This window comes from Pteronotus mesoamericanus, unplaced genomic scaffold, assembly GCF_021234165.1.
Source record: "Pteronotus mesoamericanus isolate MK-2021 breed Mesoamerican mustached bat unplaced genomic scaffold, CSHL_Meso_final scaffold_31, whole genome shotgun sequence".
NCBI lineage: Eukaryota > Metazoa > Chordata > Mammalia > Chiroptera > Mormoopidae > Pteronotus > Pteronotus mesoamericanus.
The window spans coordinates 2,391,181-2,413,011 of record NW_026555312.1 but is presented as its reverse complement, the minus strand read 5'-3'; the positions used below and the strand labels follow the sequence as shown (position 1 = coordinate 2,413,011).

At 40.3% G+C, this 21,831-nt stretch overlaps 1 protein-coding gene across 3 annotated transcripts in view; it reads right to left on the bottom strand.

Moving 5' to 3' along the window:
* The window catches only part of LRRC8B (leucine rich repeat containing 8 VRAC subunit B), a 74,910-nt gene that overhangs the window by 39,168 nt on the left and 13,911 nt on the right, over positions 1 to 21,831 (bottom strand). The window contains exon 2 of one of the 3 annotated variants that reach the window (XM_054592099.1): positions 12,445 to 12,501. The exons of the other annotated variants lie outside the window; for them this stretch is intronic. The gene's annotated coding sequence lies outside the window, so the exon portion shown is untranslated. The remainder of the gene's footprint in view (positions 1 to 12,444; positions 12,502 to 21,831) is intronic. 3 annotated transcript variants of the gene reach the window in all.

Here is a 21,831-nt window from a genome sequence, read left to right as displayed (position 1 = left end):
GAGTCCTGAGAACAATTTCTACTCCCTACTTTACATCTAAATGACAGTATAATATTGGCAAGTCATCTTACCTCACCTGACCTGACTTTCCTTACTTGTATTATTAGAGAGCCAGATGATCGATAGACTTTCCACTTCCCGCATTCCAATAGCCTAAGAGTTGATTAATTGCAGCTGGAGCTATGAGCTACCTACCCTGAAAAGACTCCTCTGGAGTGGTGAGAATTGGACAGGCCTTGAAAGGAATAAAGTGACAGCACCAGGAAAAGCATTAACTATAAGAAGAATGGTGTATGTTGTCCTAGAAAGAGAGCTCTGAATAATCTTCAACTGGCAACTAATAAATTGGTCTTGTTAAAAAGAAAGTAAAAGTGGGTTTGTAGAAAGAAAAGAAGGTCATCAGATCAAGCATATAATTAATGAAAGCGCTAATTTTAATTGAAAGTGAAAAGGTAACTGGAAACTATTTTTACGAGTATAAACCCATTCCTTAAGGAATAGGGTTCAGCAGATTCAGTCCTTGGCCAGTAAATGCATATGTCTCCTGGGGCAACATCCTCTACTCTTAAAGATCATCTGTGTAGATGATTCCCAAACTATCAATGCATGGTGAGCCCAGCTCCCTAAGCCTAAGCCTCTGAATCACCTCCCAACATCTTCTGGCTATCGCAAGCAGCTCAAACTTGGCATGCTTCCAACCGAGTCTGCCGTTTCTGCTCACATCCACACCAAACCTGCCCTTTTTGGGTCTCTTAATCAAGACTGATAGCTGAATGATGCTGAACGGTGTTAGCAATATCAGGAGCTCAGGAATGCAACCTGAAAGTCTTCCTATTCTCCATTCCCTCAAATCAGGCAGGTCAGTTCTTAAGCTAGCCCCTTCTTGGGTACTTTTGATTCTGCTACTGTAAGTAGTTAGCTAGTTGATAAGGAAAAAAAAGGGAAGCAAAGGGAATTGGACATTGTTGAGCATAATCAACTGGGGAGCATAAGCCTGCTTGTTTAGCCAGGAAGCTACAGTTTCGTGCACTCCAGGGCATCTCAACATTGCCCCCCAAAGGGTATTAACAACCCTCCCTCCCCCACACAGGGAGGAAGGACAGCTTTTCAGTCTCCCTGGTCCACTCACCCAGACCCTGCAGGAAGGTGGGGGGATAAGCACATGTGCAGTACAAGTTAAAATAGCAAAGGGGGAGGTACTTCTATGGGGCATGTGCAATAGGAGCCAAAATGGTGACCATAGAGGCCTGTCATCTAACCTGGAAAAAAGGATCGGCTGGTCAGGAGGACTGCCCGGCACAAGCCTGTGAAGGCTTAGCAAGTTGATTGGTTATTTTGAAAAGCACAAGAAGTTCCCTCCCCTTCACTCTCCTCTCCTCTCCTCCCCTCCCCTCCCCTCTCCTCCCCTCCCCTCCCATCTCCTCCCTCTCCAGGGAGCATGCGTTCACCTCCTTTGTTCAAGTGTTCTTTCCAAGTAACCATGTGGGTCTAGCAGCCATGCAGCCAGCAGCCGTGGCCTTCAAACCACGGACTTCAAACTCAGGCGGCAGGTGGGAGCCTGGGGTAGAGCAGCACAGCCAGGAATAGTGCTAAGCTACTTGCCTGGGGACTGAGACTGCTAATGCCTTAACAATGAAACAGAAACTCTGGACACTGGCCTTTGTTTCGGCCTTGCTGAAGACACAGCTGGACCTTTTCCATGGCAAGACAGGCGGAGAGGGGACACAGATGCAGCCTTCTATTCCTACCTGAATAAATCTTGCCTCTCCACAGTCTCCTGTGCGAGGATCTGTGAAATGCTTTCCTCACGATCCCATGAAGGAGCCCCACTTCCACCAGCAACAAAAGTACCACTGCCTTGGGTGGCGCCTGCTCCATCTTTGAGGAGGGTAACTGAAATATCCCCTTCTCGCCCTTCATAGCCCCGCTTCCACACTGCAGCCAGAGAGCTCCGTGATTTGCTCTTTGTTATTATAAAGACAAAATAATGTCTTAGGAAGGGGTGGGGGAGGCCTGGCAAAGAAACTTGTTCAAGAGATATCCAGCTTCTCCTGTTGTTTTATTGAACCTTGCTATTTCCTGCTCAGGAATGCCAGAGTTTGATCCCAAAGGGCTGGGCAGACTGAATTACATATTCTACGATCCCTGTCTCCATCACTCCTTTGAGAAGAGCGGGAATAGGAAGAAAGGGTGCTTCACCATGTGGCTCACTGGGAGCACACACTCAACCTCCCAAGTTAGTATGGCCACCTCTAACCTCAGCTCACGCTGCCTATGTCATGGCTTCTGACACAGTTTTGACTACAGGGGAAGGGATTTTCAAAGCATCTGGCTCTGGCTCTGTATGTTACTGGTATCTATGTTCCCAGATACTGGGCATTTTTACAGAGGTTTCCTCCTACTTCCTGGTTAGTAGCAGTCATTAGTGTGGCAGTCAATTCTGGGAATACAGAGTGGTTGTTCCTCCTGCTGACGCATTGCCCTGGAAATGTTCTGAGCTGCTTCAGGCAAGTGCAAACTGTCCAATTTTACTTATTTGTATACCTTTCGCTTCTGCTAACTCTAGGAGCCTTGTTGGTGATTGCGTGAAGCCTCAGCTTCTCCACTCAGGTGTGACTGAGAGGTAGGGGCTGGTTTCCAGGGTTGCAGTGTGGCAAACGGTGGCCCGGAGTCCCACCTGGTGGCCTGCCTCCACCGCCACCTCCTGGGCTTGGTGCTCTCACGAGGCCAGGCCCTCCTGTCCTCGGCTTTACAATGGGGACACTCACGCTGGCCCTAAGAGCTGATGTCAGTGGTAAAATAAATATTGTGGAAGCATTTTGGAATCATTAAAGTGGCACAAAAATGTAAAGGGGAACTTACAAAGAGAGACAATTCTTTTGCTGATAAAGTCATTTTAAAAGAGGGCGGCCTTGGAACATTATCTTAAGTTATAACAAAACAACCCATGAAGTGAGCTTTATTTACCCCCACTTGGGTTTCAAAGAAACAAAACAGCAAGTGTTTCAAGGTCATTGATACCTCCTAACTTTTAAATCCTACTACAGAGTCAAAAGGAACTTTGCAAAAAGGCCCAGGGATCCAGGTAGGACTATGTGGCCCAAACACAGAGCTGCACTGTGGGAGGACGACCTGAGCAGAAGAGTTTCTCCAAATCAGCCTTGCAATAATGGACTGATAATAGACCATTTACATTCGATCAGTTGGGGATTTAAAAACAAAGAGGCAAACGACAACAAAAACACCCGCAACCTTTGGCTCACAGTGCCCAGGAAGTGCAGCCTGTCTATTTGCCCAAACCAGAGAAGACCTTTAAAAACATTCCAGTCAGCCAACACTGCTTATCTCTTCATGCTCCTATTTCCCCCCAAAAGAATATGCGGTAAGTGAATCATTGGGCAAGAATGCCATAAGAGAAACAGGTCAGTTTTGAAAGAATGGGCTCTTATGTCATCTATTATTTCAGGTAAAAAGTCCACTTTCACCTTGGTGTTAAATCAATGCTTCATATTTGCAACTCGGTTAATGGCTGCTGGCCAAACTCACTGGCCATTTGCTCCTCTGCTGGAGCAGAACAAAGTCTGGTTTACATTTAGCATAAACGTAGTGAAATGTCTTTTTCTCTGGCATGATTTTCTCTCTCATGTGAATTGGGTGTCTTACAGTGAGATCCTATTCTGACATGAGTTAGCGTCATACACCACAGGTTTAAGGGTTCAGTCCCACAAGACTGTCCCCACTTCAGACACCAGTCTTAAGTCCTGGTACCCAGACTACCTACCCTTCTCTATGACTTGGTGACAAATGTAGGGGTTCCCATGACCCCCTCCTTAAATCCTATACTCTGCTCGGACATAGAACAACTCACAGAACTCAGGACAGCACTTTACGTAGCATTACTGTTTTACTGAAAAGAATACAACTCAGGAAAGGTCAAATGGAAGAGACGCACTGGGTAAGATATTATGTGAGGGAGAGTGGGTAGAGTTTCCAGGCCCCCTCCAAGTACTCCACCCTCCTGGCTCCTCAATCTGTTCACCAACCCAGAAGCTCTCCAACCCTGTTTTTAGGGGTATTTATGGAAGTTGCATTATATAGGCACGATTGACTAAATTGCTGGCCATTGGTTATTGGAAATCTCCAGCCCCTTTCCCCTTTTCAGAGGTCAGGGGTAGTCTTAAAGTTCCAATCCTCAAATCACATGACTGGTTCCTCTGCAGACCAGCGGCCATCCTGAAGCTATCCAGATGCCAACCAAGAGGCACCTCACTAGCATAAACTCAGGGATGGCTAGAAGAGGCTTATTGTGAGTAACAAAAGATGCTTCTATGAGGACATTCCAAGGGTTTTAGGAGCTCCATGTCAGGAACCAGGGGCAAAGACCAAATACATCTCTCTTATTATACCCTTCACAGTATGTCACTGTAAAGAACAGTTTCCCACAAGGTCTAATTCTCATGCAAAGCAGTTGCAATTTGAAACAGTGCCAGGCAGTCCACTGAGGTCAAGCTCACCTTCAAGGCCCAAAGAAGGCAGACATTTAAGCCATTGCCATCCTGAGTCAATGACTTATAGAAGTTACTTTCCAAGGCATGTATTCCCTAACCACTCCAACCAGGCCCTTCACAACATACTCTTTTAGTTCCCTGTCCCTAGCTTTCATAGCTCTTATCACACACCTTCATGTAATAGTTTGATTAAAGGATTATCTCTCTCTCACTAAACTATAAGCTCTGTGAGGTCTGTTCTACACGTATCATGCTCATCATTGTATGCCTAGGGCTTAGCAAGCAGAAGATGTGATTAAACATTAAATGAACATGTGTTGGAGAGGTTGTGGAGAAAAAGGAACCCTCCTTCACTGCTGCTGGGAATGTAAACTGGTACAGCCACTACGAAAAACAGTGTGGAGGATCCTCAAAAAAAAAAAAGAATAGGTTTACCATACAACCTAGCAACTCCTCTTCTGGATATCTACCCAAAAAAACTGAGAACATTTATGTGTAAAGATTATGCACTGCTATGTTCATTGCAGCAGTATTTGTGGTGGCCAAACTAGGAAAACAACTGAAGCAGTCTTTGATAGATGACTGAATAAAGAAGACGTGGTACATATGTACCGGAATACTACTAAACCATAAGGAAAGATGCAATACTGCCATTTGCGACAATGTGGACAGACCTTGGCAGTATCATGCTAAGTGAAGTAAGTTAGAAAAAGTTAAGAACCATATGATTTCACTCATACATGGGATATAAAACTGAAAGCAACAAATGAACAAATAAGAAAAACAAACAAAAATTCATAGACACAGACAACAAACAGTGTAGTGGTTACCAGAATGAAGGAGTCAGGGGAGGAGTAGTGAAGGGTAAAGGGGTCAAAAATATATGGTGAAGGAGGATGATTTGACATTGGTTGGTGGGCACACATAGAATATACAGATCGTGTATCACAGAAAGGTACATGTGAAATCCACATAATCTTATTAACCAATGGCACCCCCCAATATTTAATAAAATAAATTAAATGAAGAGACAAAATAAAAATTAGACTCCCTTGCTTTTAGCAAACACCGTAACACCGTCCTATTATAGCTACATCACTTTTTCTTCAATTCACCAACTTCTATGTGATGTGCAAAGGTCCCTGAATCCTTTAGGAAGTAAAGACTCCCTTTGAGCCCTATCAGTGGAAAAGAGCATTTTAGCTCAGCCACATGCTCTTTTAGAGGTCTCTCATTAGAGGTAGGTCAAGGTACATGGAAGTAATAGAGTAAGGTCAGGCTTCTAAAAGAACCCACAAACAACTAATAGGAATCAGGTAGAAATCCCCACTCTGAAGAAGGTGACAGGTAGGTTCTTCTGCACATTGTGCTTCAGAGCTCAGCAGGATCCTGCAGCTTCACTTGGTGTTATTAGCAAAAGAGAGAAACCATGTTCTCCCTGGGAATTTTAGAGTTTTGATGGCTTCCTAGGAGACAGAAGTCACATTCCTCATCTAGAAGCTTAACACATGACTTCTAAATCAGTGTTGGGCTTTGTCTGGCATAGTGACAAATTCAGCTGCATAACATGCATAATCTCTAGTCAAATTTAAGTTTCTCCTTTGTGCATAGCAAATGAATCTATAGATATTTCTTAGCAACCAAACTTGAGAGGTGGAAAGATTGTGCCAAGACAGCTAATGGTGTGTTTTTTTTTCTGTATCTTTTTTCCTTACCCACTGCAAGAAATAATATTTTTCTACTTATATTTGACAAACCATCTGTTTTTACTATGGAAAAATCTTATCTACTCAAGGAAGGCAATAACTTAGTAACTGTTAGTTGAATAGAGTTAGAAATGAAGAGAACCCTAGGTCCCATCAATGTATACCATGGCCAAAGATGTGGTTCCCAAGAGAGAGTATAAGAAGACTGTCTTATATTGCATCCACTCTGACACTAGGTATACTCAACAATCATGGGTTAGCTTCTGCTAGAGGCAAAGCATTGTCCAAGACTCTACAGAGGATACAAAGGTGTCAAACTCAGACAGGACCCTCAGCAGGAGCTTATGCTTTGGTGAAATAAAGCATGAATATTAGAAAGATCAAACAAATAAATCATTTAGTTGTGTCTTAAGGCAATATATGCTAAAGGAATAATAGTTATGGCATAGAAGTTACAAGTTGGGCCAAGAAAAATGCACAGAATTTATATAGGTGGGAGGTGAAGGGAAAAGGGGTTAATAATGGTGTAAACAATATTTTAATGTGGAGGAATGAAGAAACAAATGAAGAAGGTAGAAGGAAGCCAAGATGACTTAAGGAGTTAGTTATGAGACATGTAGATGAAGTAGTATTTTGGAGACAGAAATAATGAAGATACAAAAGTAGATTAGGGTCAAATATTAAAGAAGGTCTGGAATGTTAGGCTAAGAACTTTTCAAGACATAGCTCAGACCTTAGCATACAACAGGCACCTGAGAAATTATTGTTTTGGAGTGAAAATATTACTTTTAGAATTAATAGCTGAATATTCTTATGTGGGCCGAAAGGAATTTAGATTTGATTAAAGAAGCAGTAGGGTATCACTGATGGTATATGAGCAGGGATATCATGAAAAAAAAATTTAAGGCATATTATTGTGTACTAGGGAAATTAATTTGAAAGCATCAGGAAAGGGGTTAGAGAATGAGAGCAGGAAGCCTAATTCTACATTAAGGTATATATCAGATCACTTTGTAAAATAAAACATAAATTAAATTCAAAACTAAAGTAGAAATTTTCAAGTAGAAAAATAGTTATGCTTAAAAAATTAAACTATCAGATTAGCCAGTAAAATGATGTAACTGGATGAAGCAATTAGATTTTGAGGAAGCACGTTTTTCCAGAGAGTCTTAATTGATGTTTTTGAAAGAGAAATGGATTTTATTAGGGTTTTTTTGTTTGTTTAGTTTTTTGCTATTAGATGGTACCTAAATACTTTGATAAAATTAGATACTTCGTGGTAAAAATATGACCTTTAGAATAGCCAAGTATTTCACACACTGCCATACCACACAAGAGCAGTCATTTCAAACACACATATACACAAGTGTGCCAGATATTCTAGTGGTCACATTAAATACACCATTAACAAGTTACCATCTCAGGTCCTTCGTCTGGAAATATCATTAGCCATTGTCACTCACCATGCAATCAAACCTCTGTTTAAAATCAAGTTAAAATTACTCTAATTATGGGCTAACATTTCAAATCTGTTTCATAACTGGTGCCTACTCAGACAGTTCTGTAGATGACTTTACCAAAAGATAACTTAATTAAATTCAGGGCCAAAGGGTACTGTTTCTTTTTTTCTTTAAAGAGTTTTCTCTAAGCAACTGATTTACAAGTTTCAGCATCAGAAATCTTATTTCTATAAAAGTTACTGTATGAACTCTATCTAAATCAAACCAAAATGCTTTTTACCCATTGCAAAACAATATTCTTCTATCATAAACATTTTATTTAAATATTTCCCAGCAACAGGCTTGTGTGGACAAACCAGGAAGTGAAACCAAATATGATCCCATTGTGAAAGCCAAGTAAAATGAAAGAACACATTTGGAATTAGCTGAGGTGCTATTAAAATTTCATTTAAAAAACACATTCCCTTAGAAACATCAATTTCATAAAAGCAGTCAAATGAGGAATTTCAAAAGCATAGTCTTCATTTTGTTGTTTGGCAGTTTCCCCAAACTCCTATGCAAATATCTGCTCACAGCCAGGCTGGCTCATCTGCAAGGCCACCACTCGCCCAGGCAGCCTGGTGAATGGAGAGCAGGCGTAAGCTATCAGCACGCTAGCAAAGGTATTCTTCAACAAAACAAACGAAATCTTTAGTGATTTGCTTTAGAGAAATGTACCTTTTGCCTCAAAGGTAATAAGCAAATCCCATTTTTCTTAGTTGTCTTGCTGGGGTCATTATCACTCCCTTTATTCTATTGTAAATTATAAACTCCCTGAAAACAGGAACAAATTTTTCTGTTTGATTAATTTATTGTTTAACTGAGTAGAAAGACTCAGTGACTTGAGGATAGTAAGAGTTATAAAAGTATCTAATGACTATTCATTTTTAAAAAAAAAAAACACCTCACCTGAGGATGTGCTCATTGATTTTAGAAAGAGTAGAAGGGAGGAAGAGAGAGAGGGAGAGAAACATCGATGTGAGAAGAAAACATCGACTGACTGCCTCTTGCAGGCTCCTCGACCAGTGACTGAACCTGCAGCCTTTCAGTTTACAGGACAACGCTTCACCCAACCGAGCCACACTGGCCAGGGCCCAATGATTATTCGTATTGTCCAAGGATAGCTCATCAACCAAGACTTGTCACCATTTATATTACTTTTCTAAGATGGATAGTAGGCAGAATTGTTAGCATAGGGAGCTAGATGTTAATAAAGGAAGGAGCAAAGGGAATTGGATATTGTTGAACCCGATGGACTGAGGAGCTGCACTGAACACTAAGCTAGCTTGCTTCACTAGGAAGATTCAGCTTCACACACTCTCCAGGGCATTCTCCACCCTCAGGACCTAATCCCCCGAAGGTGACAGGGGAGGAACAAAAACAGCAGAGAAATTCCGCGGCTGGTCACATGCCCAGCAGAAGCCAGGACGGTGCCAGGGGAGGTGCTTCTATAATGAGGCATGTGCAGTAGGAACTAAGGTGACAACTATAATGGGGGTAACTAGCCTAGGAAAAGGTTTGGATTGGATAAGGGACTCAGCAGAATCCCAGAAGACCCAGGATATAGACTGGGTAGGTGGTGGACCCATCAGAAGCCCATGAAAGATTGGGAAGTTGACTGGTTAGTTTGAAAGGGTGCCTGGTCCTTCCCAAGTATGAGATAATATAACCTAAGCTTAACAAAGCGCTCTTCCCCACCCCGCCACCCCTAACAAGTGCGTGGGTTCTTTCTCCAGAGCAGCCGTGCAGCCCTAACAGCCCCTCGGGTCATGCCTGGGGTCTGGCGGCCTTGTGCATTCCAAGCAGGGGCCTGCGCACAGAGCCAGCCAGAGCACAGCTGGGGACAGACTACGCTAGCCAGATGGGAGCAGCCATGGGCTGAATCAATGGCACAGAATTTCTGGACCTTGGCCTTTGTACTGCGCTGGATGAAGACAAGATTGGATTTTGCTCACAGTGGGACGAACGGAGATAAGACATTGGGAATCGGGGAGCAGCCTTATATTTCCACCCACGTAAATCTTACCCCCAGACCTCATTCTACCATGTGGGTCTCTGCAAATGCTCTTCTTGCACCACTGCAAGGACTCCATTTCCCCTGGCAACAGAATCATCAGTCCCTGCATTCCACGACCACGTCCTTTCTTCCTAGGGGGCTGCCTGTGAGAGGGGGGCTAAAAGACATCTGGGCAAAACCAAAATAAATTCTCATTTAATGATTTTTTTTTTAGTCTTTATTTCTAATTGTAAGCAGGACTTGAGTAAGTTTAACATTATATACAACACAATATTTTTGTAGACAATTTCTGGGCAATCTAGATAAATGAGGTAGTCCCTAAACGGCCTATGACTTCGGCAAATGATCAGGTGCCCCCACCAAACACTGCGCAGGCACAAAGCAAATGTGAATATCACTGCTACTCTGCAGACAAAGCAGACACAGTGCTGCTACACAAGAGAATGAAATTTAAAAGGAAAAAGGAAACTATGAATAAATATCAGCACTGACAAATTCATTGACATGCATATGTGTGTATAAACATTTTGTGTGTGTGTGCACGCATTATGGTATGAAAATTATGTAAGTAGTGAATTTAACAAACATTTGAGAACCTGCCTCTCTGTAAGAACACTGTTATTCCTAAGAAAATGAGGCAACTCTATCACCATGTCTAAAAAGGTTAAAGAATGTGCCTAGGAGGTCTAAATCCTGAGCTTGTCTTTGGACATATAAACGAAGTCGGGATTGAAGCAAGTCAGTCCCCTAGTCAGTCTACTTTTTTCTGGCCAGCTCATTTTCTTCCTGTTATTCTCTCACTCCCTGTGCTAAATACTATACTCTCACTATAGAGCCTGATACTCGCATGCATTAGAGCCTCTTGACAAATGAGTGTTTACTGAACATTTCCAATGGTGTGGGCCGAAGAGGACAAGAAAGAACAGTAATGAGTAAATAAGAATTCTTTTGGTATTTTGCCTTATATCTACCCTTAAAGCACTCACAAAAAAATGAGAAATATTCACAAAGTGAATATGGAACAGGAAAATATATAATCAAGGATCAAAATGTATAGTTGAAACAATGAGACACAGCTGCATAATGCTTTAATGTTTATGGTGCGTTTCTTCCCCACGAGTCACTTAAACCATGCATTTGACTTCATGACAAGGAAACCAGCTCTGAGAGAAATGAAACAAGCTGCCTAAGTCACATGTCTAGCGATCAAGAGCTTGATCCCATAACTGACACTGACACTGTGCTCCTCCCACCGCCTAAAACTGCCTCTCACAAATGCCAACAGCTACCGTTCAGGGAATGGGGAAAGCAGCATGGGCGACGTGCACCTCGAGCCTCTAGGGGTGAGCAGACGCTGGAACAGAAAGAACTCCAGCTGGAGAAGGGCAAGAGCAGAGACATCTTGAGTGACAAAGAGCAATGAGGCAGCAGGTCCCACTGCAGAGAGAATCTTTACAGCCAGAGGGAGATGATTTCACAAACAAGTGAGGCAGTGAGGACACTGAGGATTTAAGATTCCAGAATGAAGTGCATGTCTTGACTCACGAAAGAATAAAATGATGGATTCTAAAACAGAATGCAAGCAATGTTGCAGGAAAATTAACCTGGCAGGGCATGTGAGAGATTCACTGGGGCAGTAAGAGGGAGGGGGACAGAATGAAGGCAAGGGAACCCGGAAGGACCCAGCTGTAGTAATTCAGTAAGAAAGCAGGGAGGACCAACAGTGGGTGGAGTATCAGGGAAAATGACCAGGAATAGAGGAACTGAAGTGTACTAGCAGGTGAGGGGGACCAAAGTTTTGTTGCCCTGAAGCTGCCTTTTTGGGATGTTGACTTTGAGTAGTTGAGAAAGAAGACTCAGATAGAACATTTCACCCCCCTCCCTTTCCTGCCCAAGAGATTCAGATAGAAAAACAAAAAATCTGCTTCAGGAAGGAGATCTGAGGATGTTAGACTTAGTCTCATTTGAATTAAATATGGTAAATAAGAGGGTTTAGGTCGGTGCTTATTAACTAGATAACAAGTGTGTCCATTGTTTCTGAGTCTCGTAGCAAGAACTTGCCTGCAACTTCTGTTCCCCGGACTCATGATCCCCCGTTCCTCAACTACCTAGAAATCGCTCATTCTTACTGCTGAAATCTAATACCTCTTACCCACCCTCTTCTCCTTTGTCTAAAAATGTCATCTATATCCAGTGTTGCCTCCTTGTCTTTAGAATTTTCAGGCTGATGTGAACTGCCCATGCGTATGTATTAAAATGTGATTTTCTCCTGTTAATGTTTCTTTTCAGTTATGAGCCCAGCTAGAAAAACTCTGAAGGTGGCAGGAAAAGAATTAATTTTTAGACCCCACACATGGAAAAATCTGACAAGTATTAGCTAATGGAAGAGATGGAGAAAGGAGAGAGGAACCAAGCTGGACTGGCAACAGGCTCTATATCATACAGTGCTACTTAGTATTCCAATATTCACTGGGAGACTAATGAGCAATCTGGTTAATTTTGCTCTTTCGCTTTGAATCGAGGATGACTTATTAACACAATTAAGATTTTATACCGTTACTAGGGGTTTGACATGACTAAGTTTTGACTGAGTGTTGCTCTTAAGAGTAAACCCAGTGGGAAAGCTGAAGATGAGATGAAAAGGCCGTTTAGGTTCAGATCATAAAAACACATGGGTGATGAGTGTGATTTTTAAAATGCTGAGTTTGTAGTACCTTTCAGCCATTTCAGTGGCGAGGTCTAGCAGGCAGCTGGAAATACAGACTGGAGCCCTGGGGAGAGGAGAACATATGAATGAGTTTATCAGACTGCTCCTTTTTGCTGCAGAGGCTGGCCAATGTTGGGTTTAAAGGCTTGCACCTGGTAATTTGGGAAAAAATAAGTTATTTAATATAAAGAACTAAAGGTAGCATGAATCCGTCTCCTATATAAAGGAGTTCACCAAACACCTTCATTTCCTAAAATTTCCATTTAAAGATGAGACAACTTCATTTTTTATGAAGGTAATCAAGTTGCCTAAGATAAAAAATCTTATGTTATAGAACAAACAGCTCCCCCTACACACACACACACACACACACACACACACATTGCCTCTTCAACTGGCTTCTACTTGTCCAAATGCAGGTAAACAGCGTTAGAAGAAAAGATGTTTTTAAATAACTTCCAGCCTCCCTGTGGTAGGTGCTCATTGCCTGCCTGATCATGAATGGCCAACTCTCTAACAAACATGTAAGGGACTATTTTTAAATTGTACTTCAGTGTTAAAAAGTTGCTCCCTCTCCCACGCTACTTCAATTTTAATCTGTGCTCTAAACTTACTGGTTGTAGTAAAAGTGATTATATTTATTTTATCAACAGAGTTAATAAAACATGAAAGAATTTCAGATGTGGTATGTTTTGTATTTTTATAAATATCAATCCTTTTTTTTTGCTGGCTTTGATAGAGTTGGAAAATGTATCCCTGGGAAATTTAATCTGGAGAATATTTCCTGTTTTGTTTTTCTCTATGGAATTTATCTTTTTTTTAGTGAACTATATAATTATTTTATCTATTTTCTGTGTCTACCCACTAGGCAGTGAGCTTGAAGAACACAGGGGTTTGTTTGTTTTTTTTAAATCCTCAACCAATGTTACATTTTCATTGATTTTTTTTTTAAGAGAGAGAGAGAGAGAAATATCAATTAGTTGCTTCCTGTACATGCCCCCAACAAGGGACTGACTGAACCCACAATCTAGCTATGTGCCCTGACTGGGAACTGAACCCACAACATTTTAGTACATAGAGACAATGCTCCAACCAACTAAGCCATGTGGCCAGGGCAACAACACAGAGCTTTTGTCTGTAGGGGTTCACTGATGTATTCCCAGCAGCTGGCCTACACACTAGGGGCTCGATCAATAATTGAGAGTGAATAAGTCACAGTCCTGTGATTATTACGCCTCAAGAACTTATCATGTGTTTTTCCTTAACAATCATGACTCAATCTCCATGCTCCAACTTAATCTTGAACCATGATTTCTATTTATATACTCCAAAGAAATTCTTTCCAGACCTATATTGCCATGGGACCCTGCAGGATACTGAATGAAGGTTATCAATACAAAGAAATTCACATGGGAACAACTGCAGCCAAGTGTCAAAACCTCCCAGGGTCTCCAAGTGATTTCTTTGCCTTGCTCTGCCTTATGAGAAATTATGATTCTTCTCCTATCCATCCTACTCTAACTTCTGGTTTCCTGATATCAATTCCTGTTTTGGCCTCTGTTTCAGTCTAGACTTCCTTTTGGTATTCTGACCCTGGGTTACCTGAATGTGACATCTGCTGTTTTCATTGCTTGATACATTGATTTTGTGTGTGTGTGTGGTTAAACCTAGACAATGGTCTCAGCCTGAATTTCTAAACAGATCAGAGACTCACAAAACTTAAAATTACAGGGCAGATATTATAGACTACTTTCCCTGTCAAGGTTCTTAATGTTCTTTGCTCTCTCCATTATAAAACTTAATAATTTTCTCACCACCCTGTTTGATGGGATAATCACGGTGATCACTTGCATTCCTTACTCAACAAATTTTTTTCTGGTCAGCTGGACTCAGTATGAATTATTACATAAACAAAGACAAGAAGAAACTATTATACTACAAATTCATGTTAAGAATGAATTTAAATGAACTTTGAAATTAGAAAAAATGTTTTCTAAGTAATTTACACTACAACTTTTCCATTTGATGTCTAGATGTACATTGGAAAGAAATACTGTGCTTGAGCACTCTTTGTGAAATGTAGCCAGTGCATAACGTAAGCTTTGGCATGCGTGCTCTCTCTCTCAATCTCTTTAGCACTTAATTGAATTTATTGGCGTAACATTATTCAATAAAATTATGCAGGGTTCAGGTATACAATTGTACAATACATCATCTGTATATTGTATTGTGTGTTTACCAACCTAGGTCAAGTCTCCTTCCATCACCATTTATCCCTCCTTTATACCTTCCTCTACCTCCCCCCACCTTCTTTCCCTCTGGCAGTCACCATACTGTTTTCTGTGTCCATGAGTGTTTTTTTTTTCTTTGCTTAATCCCTTCACCCTTCTCATGCAGCCCCCAACCCCTCCCCACTGACAGCTGTCAGTCTGTTCTCTGTATCCAAGAGTCTGTCTCCACTTTGTTAGTTCAGTTTGTTCATTAGATTCGATATGTAAGTGAAATCATATGGTACTTGTCTTTCTCTAACTGGCTTATTTCATTTAGCATAATACTCTTCAGGTCCATGGCTACAGCTTCCTAAGTCATTGGATTGATCTAATTTAATTCATAGGCCGAGATTTCCAAACACATCAACTGTGTCAGTGAGGCAATGTTTAGAAAGGCTCTCATCATCTGCACAAAAGACAATTCACTTGACAGTGCTCGATTCTTGGGCAATGACTCAAATCAGTTAGACTGAAAATAAATCTAAAGGGCACACAGCTGTCACATAGCCTGATGTAGCCCTCTGAGCAATAACTTGATTCATTTTTCCTTATTTGTACAACTGGTTCTGCAAACAGGATTGCAACCCAAGAAATGTATTTCCCCCCACTGTGAAGAAAGAGCTTCTTAGTGTCCAAGCAAGGGCTTCATTGGATTTCTTTGCCTTTATGGGTATGGTAAACTGCACATAGTGATTTCTTGATTTTATTTAATAAGAAACAGATATTTAACTCAATGAGCTACGTTAACCAGTTACAAATAAGGGCTCTAAAATTAGAAAATAACATTTTATCAAAGTAATGTTAATATCAAAGTTTGAGGAACAAACAGGTACCAGACTGATTTTCTATGCTGGGTATAATAAGCAACTTACTTATTTTCCTTGTAACATTCCTTATTTGTTTAACGTTATGCTATGAAAAATTTAAAACATACACAAAAGTAGAGAGAGTAGTGCCATGAAGCGCATGTGCCCATCTCTCTGATACAACAACCATGATACCCACCCCCCCCACTGGATTATCTGAAATAAATTCTAGATGTCATATTTCCCTGTCTTATTTCAGTATGTATCTCTAAAAGGTAGAGAGAGTCTTTAAAATATATAGCCACAACACCATAATCATACCAAGTGGGGTGCTGGTAGTTTTTAACAGCCAGTTCTTGGGTCAGCGCAAGGGGCAGGGGAAGGCCCTGATATGCAGTCGTCGTGTATTTCATTTCATGGTGTAAATATTCGCACCACAGCCAATTTCAAGGGGCCAGCCTGGTGCCACTGCATGTGGCACTGAGAGGCAACATGCGGCACAGCATTTTACAAGACTTCAAATATGCAGATACATTAGACATAAATAGCCATAACATAAATAATAGCAAATTATAGTAAAATAATTAAAAAGTGATATGTTTTGAGCATTAATTTTATTTTAATACTTTAATTTTGGGTATGTATAATTTAATTTTTAACAGCTGTGTTTAACAACTGGCTGGCAAAATTCCTGAAACACAACAACCAGCTCTCATCACTCCAGCATACCACTGAATTGCATCAAAACAGTTAACAATTTCTTAATATTACCAACTGTTCAAATTTCTCTGACGTGCCTCTCTTCTTTTTTTCCTCAGCAGTAGAGAAAAATTTTAAGCAGGAATGAAGAGGGAACTTTGCTTTAGAAAGCTACACCGAAGTGTTAGGCTTTCTAAATGGTTCAGTGTTGCCATGTATTCAGCTTGCTGTTAAGGTCTGTTTCTAGGCAATTAAATTAGATGCAGCATGCGCGCACACCTTGATATTACTGGGGAATCAGTGATGTTTTTACTTTGCTTTTACTGCCCAGCCTCAAGCCCCCAAGAGAAAGAGTTTGAAAAGGGACAAGGCAGAGACTCTTCAGAGGAAAAATAAGTCTCTTTCAGGTAGACAACCTTGAGTTGATGGAGGATTCTACAAGGAAGGTTCCTAAGAAGACATGAGACATCCTTCTGTGCCTGGTATGTCCAACCATTGAAACTTGAGTGTGCAAAACTGTTTTTAAATGTGCCTTCCAGTATGGAATACGGCATGTTAGACGTGGTAGGGCCTAAGTGGACAGTCAAGTGGGGTAGCTGCCATCTTCAGTGAGGATGCCAGGCTGCACTGCAACTCCTCCTTGAGCTCATAGTCAAGTACCACTCAAGCCCATGTCAATGAAAGTGTCTACCACTACTCACCCAGACTCCACAGTGTGCACTCACGAACCCCTTCCCACAACCAAATCTGCTCCCAAACTGCCTTTCCGATGTCATTTTCCACTATGTCTTTCAACAAACCCTTCTATTCTACATAGGCCAGCCTACCCACTGTCCAAAAAGGAATATACCATTTTTATATTCCAAACTTTTTATTATAAAAAATTCCTAACACACACAAAAGTATAAATAATAGATTAAAGAAGTCTCGTGTACCCTTTACCCAGCTTCAGCAATTATCAACTCTTATCATATTCATGGCCCTGAATTGTTTTGAAGCAAACGCTGGATGTATCATTTCACCCACAATTATTTCAGGACTTTATACTTTCTTTCCTGCATACCTCTGCTCAGACATTTCCCTTCTACCTCTTCCATCTTTCCAAATTCTATCGCATCCTGCAAGGTTTATCTCAGGTCTCACTTCCTACATTATTTCCACCGAACTTGTCACTTAGTCACACATCTTCTTGGGCATCTCTCTGATTGTTACCCTGTTCTTCCTTACCTCTTACATTGTATACTCTCAATATCATTGGAAAGCAGGAAACATCTCTCACTACACATACAGTAAAACAATAAATGCTTAACATTTAGAAAGAACTAAAGAATAACAATTTGGCTTTATAAAGTTTATTAAAATTTGGCATAACAATTTTACACAGCATGTTCCCCAGATTCCTCATATGGAAACTGTCTCATGACACAGAACATGGTACGCAGACACAGTATGATGAGGCAGAAAGAACACGGAGTTCAAAGACCTGGGTTCTTGACCTGGCCCTTGTTTGTGTGCTATTTTGGGTATATTGACGGACTTGTTTGTGTGCTATTTTGAGTATATTGACGGACTTCTTGGAGTTCACCAATAAAATAAAAGTTAACTTCATTCATCCTTTCTCTTTCCCTCACTAGCCTGTCAAAAGCAAAGATGATTATATATGAAAAGATGGCTTTGTATCTGATAGAGCATGTTGTTGACATACCTCGTTACCTGTAAATGAAGGATGAGTGGCCATATGACTTGACAACAAGGAAAACTATTACTTTGGATCCTGATAGCATGAGAATAAATGTACATTCTCAACAGGGAAAATGGGAATGTAATAGATAACATGGAGATCAGGTGGGAATCAGAACCAAGAAAATTAACCCTGGGAGAAATGTAAGAGCACACCTAAATTCTTTCTGAGACCTCAAAAACCAATGCCTTATAGTTAAAACAGACAAACTGAAGGACCCTAAAACGAGATTCCAAAGGAAGCAAGAAATACTATCAGCTATTTAAAAAAAAATCCTGCTATGTTAAATAATTAAATGAAAAGACAAAATTCAATATTGGATTCCCTCCTTCAAATAAAACTGCAGAAATACTCAACAAAATGACTATACTTCTGAGTTTATGCTCTCCAAGGATATTTTCAAAGCCTGTGCCTTTTCAACTTTGCATTCTGTTTTGCCAAAGAAGAATTATTAACATCAAGCTGCAAACATTTACCACATTACACCAAACACTACCTAAACTGCAATGGATCTGAGATCTCTTCTTTCTCCAGTAGAAAAGGGGATAGACAGCTTTCTCGAGAAAATAGTGTTCTACAAAACACACCGCAAGATGCATTAGTGTCTTATGAGAGGACACTATCTAAAACCTATCTAAACTACCTGCTGGAATATTAATATTATTACTATATTTTTCTTGCAAATAAGTGAAAATTACAAGGGTTGGGGGAAAGACTTAAATTTTATAAAACTCTGAGTAATCTAGGCCAACATAGAAAAAAAAGTTTTTCAACTTTGGACACTAATACAATTTAGCAATAGATGGTAAAAACAACAGCTGCTATGCCTGGTAAATCCAAATAAGATTATTAGGTCAATATCACAGAATTACACAGGGAACATTTCAAAATTCCCAGCACACTGACAACAAAGCACCAAAGCGGAATTTCATTAGGAAAGAAAACATTTTGTTTAGAAAGAATGTTTTTATAAATTTCACCATATGTGGTATCTCTGAAAACTTCATTAGAGAGGAAAAATACAAGAATCAAAAGGGTAAACTTCAGAACAATAGTTTCCTTCCTCTATTTCCCTTCCCTGCTCATTAACCCACATTCTACGCACCAGGCAACTCTATGTATCCTTACATCTTGTTCCTCATACACACATGTGTACAAAGATTTTTTTAAAAATCACAGTTTAAAAAAATGATACATTAGAACATACTTTCTCTTGTATTGATCGCTTTAAGATTAGGGAAGTACTAGTCACTGATTCTGTTACTTTTGTACACAAGAAAAGAAACAAAGGAGTTTTAAGACTTCTAACAAAAATGAGGATTTTATACTGTCTAGACATATTACTTTGAGTACTGTTACCAATGATGATCAATTATCATGAAAGACTTTTCAAGGATATAGTCTATGTATCTATTGCAAGTAAGCATTAAAAATCTGAAGGGTCATTAATTTTTTTTACTTGTCCATTTGATAAATAAGTCAAGGTTGAATTTCAGACAATAGAAAGAATGAACAAATTTCAGGCTATACAGGAATTCAGAGGTCTTTCTGATCTGGTCCTAGGACAGCTATAAATTCTTCTAATTTTCCTGTAGTGTTTCTTTTCAATCAATAATTATACAAGCCTAATTTGTCAGCATTAAATGCTTTAAAAAATAGCCAAGAAACAGTCCATTTAAGCCTAGTTAACTGAAACAACAAATTATAAATCATCAAAAGACAAATCGAGTGGAGCTTTTCCTAATCATTTCTTCTCAGTAGATAAGACAAAAAGTCCAGTGCAAGGACACAAAGATAGACCCTAACAAGTAGCTGATGTGAAGCAGAAGCAGTTCAATATGCTTACTGTACTACAACAGTCATGGAGGCGGATGCTCATCACAAGATAACCATGTTAAATATTCTTCTAGCCCCTTAATGTCAGTTAACTTATTTAATGTTCCACAACTCCACGAAGTTATTGCTACTTTACAGATGAGGAAAATGAGAGAGTTACATGATTTACCTGGGCCTGTACAACTTGTAAGAGTAAAACTAGCACAAATGTGAATAATCATCAAAGTAATTTTTGAGGAGAATAAAAAGTAGCTTAGCTTAATGGAATAAGCAGAGTAAACATACATGCATTCATTCACTCATTCTTCAGTAATGAGTGGAGTAGGAGGCAGCAAAATGACGAAGGAGGTTGAACTCCCATCCTGCCTACGATCTGCCTGAACTTTAGCCAAGCTACACAGTCTCTCAGAATGCCAGTTCTTAATTGTAAAAACAGAAATCATTCTACCTGTCCTACTTTCTACCTTCACATTGATGATAACATCAAATGCAATGGAAACTCCCTCGGCCCTGGACGTATCAGAGAACAATCGCCCACGAAGGAATGAAACCACAAATAGAAGCTCTGTTCTCCCCACAAAACCTACCCAATATGCCCACAGCTTTCAAGCCTTCTGGAAGACAAGGAGCTGTCCTGCATGGTTTCAGCAGACCTCTCCTGTACAGAGTGAGTCATTCTTCTTCCCATAAACAAACATGACTTCTCCTGAGTCTTTTCTCATTTCCAGTCAGAAGGCATTCATGTTTAGATGCTGTCTTAATGCATTCCGGTGGCTATAACAAGCACCTACCATAGTCAGGGTGCTTAACATTTATTTCTTACAGTTCAAGAGGCTGAGAAGTTCAATATCAAAGCGGCAGAAGATTCCATGTGTGGTGAGAGCTCGCTTTCCAATTCATAGACAGAGCTGTTCTCCCCATGTCCTCACATGGTCGGAGGGGCAAGAAAACTCTCTGGATTCTATTTTACAAGGGCATTAATCCCCTTGATGAGGGCTTTATCTTCATGACCTAAGCACCTCCTAAAGGCCCAGCCTCCCAATACCATAGCCTTGGGGATTAGGTTTCAACATATGAACCTGGGGGTAGGGGAGACACAAACATTCAGTCTATTGCAGAACCTATAGTTATAGTTTTATATAGTCTATAGAATTTATATTCATTGGTCATATGAAATTTGAGGATTTGGAGGAGCCAATAAATGATAGGAGGAATTTCCTCCTATTCATTCTTTCTATAAAAAACTGAAGTTATAAAGTAAGCATAGTTTGACTTAAGTAATTACCATGGGATCCTTGTGATGAAAGTTAATGGAAATATTTAATTTTATGACCTCTTTCTCAAATTGCTTTCACATTAGTCTCCTTTGTTCTATCCCCATGCCCTACTTGGTCTCTCAATATAATCTCTGTCATCTCCAGCACATCCTCCAAACAGATGCCAACATCACTTCCCAAAACAAATCTCATGTCACAGTTCTCTTTCAAAACCTTCCTTGTGGCTCCAAGGCTCCCCCGATGACGCTCTGTGCTATTTATAGGGTTCAAAATGCATCTCCAAGCCCACCCCAGGCAGCAGCTGAGCCGGAGTCTGCACTGGGCCATCCAGCTCCCACTCTAGTGCTCTCGTCCTTTCATTCATGCCACGAAGGGAAGGGCTGGCCTTGTTCGGAAGGATTACACTGTGTTGGTATTTTAAAAACTCGAAGTATGAGTTTAATTCCAAGCATATTTTTACATCAGTGTAAAAGCCCTTATAGTAGAAAACAATATTGGCAGAATGTGAGTCATCACAGAAGAAGAAAGGAGCTACAAGGCCAAAGAATCAAGAATGTAGAGCTAAAAGGATCTTCAGGTCCTTATGCCACAATGCAACAAGCAGATGGAACATTCAGCTTCTTTAGCTCCAAAAATTGTGTTCATGTCCCATGACTTTATTTTTTTTGTTACATGAACAATAAAATGGCAATAAGTACGTACCTATCAACAACTGAATCTAAAAAATAAACTAAGGAAACAAGAAGAACAGAGACAAGATCATGG